Source organism: Glycine soja, chromosome 1 (assembly GCF_004193775.1).
Source record: "Glycine soja cultivar W05 chromosome 1, ASM419377v2, whole genome shotgun sequence".
Taxonomy (NCBI): domain Eukaryota; kingdom Viridiplantae; phylum Streptophyta; class Magnoliopsida; order Fabales; family Fabaceae; genus Glycine; species Glycine soja.
The window spans coordinates 20,834,845-20,837,819 of record NC_041002.1 but is presented as its reverse complement, the minus strand read 5'-3'; the positions used below and the strand labels follow the sequence as shown (position 1 = coordinate 20,837,819).

General features: G+C 39.2%; 1 non-coding gene across 1 annotated transcript; it reads right to left on the bottom strand.

The window, feature by feature from the left end:
* Window positions 1-2,445: 2,445 nt before the first annotated feature.
* On the bottom strand, window positions 2,446-2,551 carry LOC114368600. Its single transcript, XR_003657368.1, has one exon. It is a non-coding gene; the product is annotated as a small nucleolar RNA R71 (small nucleolar RNA).
* Between the last annotated feature and the right edge of the window lie 424 nt (window positions 2,552-2,975).

The window sequence follows — 2,975 nt, the reverse complement described above, 5'->3', positions numbered from 1 at the left end:
ATTTTGGTTGTGGACTTGAAGAGGGCAAATAAAGCAGCGCTTACCTTAGTTAATTTCTAATTAGGAAATTTCACAATTTTATTTTATGTTGTTCAGTGTTTATTTCGTTTTGGGCCAGAGTATTGTAATAGGACCCAGTGACTTTGAGTGACTCTTTTTAAATAGCTGCCTTGGGATTCGTGCAGGGCATTCTATTCTGCTATGCTATTTTCATTATTCAGAGCTTTGGTTTTAGGTTTTCACGTTTTTCTATTCCCTTGTTACAGTTTTCGTTCTTAATGCAAATTTCCGTTTTCTGCTTCTAATTACGAGTTCATTCTTGCTTCTTCTTCTACTTTCATTTACGTTTCTGTTCATTTACGTTTCTGTTCATTCACGTTTCTGTTCATTTACGTTCTTGTTCATTTATGTTTCTGCTTCATGTTTCATTTGCGTTTTCTGTTTGAATCCATGGAAGGCTAGATTTTCTGGTGTTGTTTCCTTTTAAGGACGAAGCCCAACTCTCTTTGAGGTTTCGTTTGTAATGTGGTTTCCTGGCAGTTTTCCCTTCACCAGTTATCCCAATTTCGTGAATATTAATCAGTGCACGCTTCGTGTTCGATTAATTGCCTCTAAGCCTAACTTGCGTTCACGCTTAATGGACGAAGGGCTAACTGGTGTATGTGGTGCCTAATCACGTATTGAAAACCCTAAGTTGATTTTCGCTTAGTAAATTGAAATAGGGTTGGATTAAGTGGTTGACTGTTAGGGACGAATTCTCCATAACCCAAGATAAGAGAGTGGCTTCTGAATCAGAGGAAACAACCCGTTTTTAATATTAGTAGTTTCGTATTCCATTTTATTTGTTCTGCTCTTTAATTACCAAACAACCAAACCCCCCCCCCCCATCGTTACTGTTACTGCAAGTATATTATGAACATTTGGCTTGTCACTGCTCGTTGGGAAACGACCTAGGATCACTTCCTAGTTACTGCATTTTCATGTTTATTTGATTCGGATACGGCCTCGATCAAATTTGGCGCCGTTGCCGAGGAGCAGTGTCCAAAGGTTCATAATAGCTAGCTAGTGTTTGTTTAATCCTTTCGTGTTTTATGTTTAATTGTTAGTATTGTGTTAGTATGTGTGTTAGTGTTGTTTAGTGTCCTGGTATTTTGTTTAATGTGTGTTCTGTTTCAGTTTTACCATTAAGTGTTTCCCCTGTTTCAGTCTTGGGTGTTTTGCTGTGAAGATTGTGCTTGAAAACAGAGTAGTAGTAGAAATCAATTAGAGACGGATTTTAGTGACCACCCATGCTGAATTATTTGGGATTTTTTGTTTTAGTAGCTAGGGTTGTTATTTTTGGCTGAATTTTTTTTGTGGTAACTTCTTTTAATCCATATTTTGTGGGAAAAATAGCTAGAGCCTTTAGTTTGGTCAGATTTGAAAGTTCCAAAAAACTAGCAAATTTTGTGTTTGTCAAAACTTCAAACGGCCATAACTTTTGCTCCGGTTATCAGAATCGCAATTATTATATATGCATTTGGGGTAGAAAAAAATTTCCTACGCCGTGGCAGCCGCCATAGGCAGGCTGAGTTCTCCATCGTCCAAAAAATAGCGATTCTGTCAAAATTTTTTTATTTTTCAAGTTTTATTCACTTATTTTCCTTAACCTACCAATTTTAGCTTTCATAGTTAGACTTTGAATTTTTGTCTGAAATTTTTTGTGCTATCTTCTCATCATTTTATAAGGTTGCTCACAAAATTTCAAGTCATTTGGATATCATTTGAGGGTAGCTGTAGCTCAAACCTACACCTTTATTTACATGACAAGGCAACTAGTTGTGTGCATGCTGAATGTAGTGTATGACTAGAGGCAATCCATCTGACTTACAACCCTTTGATCCTGAGATAGATAGGACATTTCATAGATTAGTTAGGCATCATTTTATACCTTTTGATCATTCTGAGCATTCCATAACTGGTGAATTTGTGCATTCTGTTATTGGTCATTTTGAACATCCTGATCTTGAGCATTATAATTTTGAGCATTCTGATTCTGAGCATTCTGATTTTGCACAGTCTGAGAACATGACACAACCTCCACCTCGTGAGAGGACTCTAAGGGAAATGGCTGCACCTGATTTCACCTATGAAAGCTTGTGCATCCAATACCCTGATGAGGATGTCCCATATGTTCTTAAAACTGGACTGATTCATTTGCTTCCAAAGTTTCATGGCCTTGCAGGTGAAGACCCGCACAAACATTTGAAAGAATTTCACATTGTCTGCTCCACCATGAAACCCCCAGATGTCCAAGAGGATCACATATTTCTGAAGGCTTTTCCTCATTCATTAGAGGGAGTGGCAAAGGACTGGCTGTATTACCTTGCTCCAAGGTCCATCACGAGCTGGGATGACCTTAAGAGAGTATTCTTAGAAAAATTTTTCCCTGCTTCCAGGACCACAACCATCAGGAGGATATCTCAGGTATTAGACAACTCAGTGGAGAGAGCCTGTATGAATACTGGGAGAGATTTAAGAAACTATGTGCCAGTTGCCCCCACCATCAGATTTCAGAACAGCTTCTTCTCCAATATTTTTATGAAGGACTCAGTAATATGGAGAGAAGTATGATAGATGCTGCCAGTGGTGGAGCCCTTGGAGACATGACTCCTGCTGAAGCCAGAAATTTAATTGAGAAGATGGCCTCCAACTCCCAGCAGTTTAGCGCCAGAAATGATGCCATAGTCATTAGAGGAGTGCATGAGGTAGCTACAAACCCATCTGCATCATCTGAAACTAAGAAGCTTGAAGGAAAACTGGATGCGTTGGTCAACTTGGTAACCCAGCTGGCCTTGAATCAGAAATCTGTACCTGTCGCAAGGGTTTGTGGTTTGTGCTCCTCTGCTGACCACCATACAGACCTTTGCCCTTCCATGCAGCAACCTGGAGCAATTGAGCAGCCTGAAGCTTATGCTGCAAATATTTACAATAGA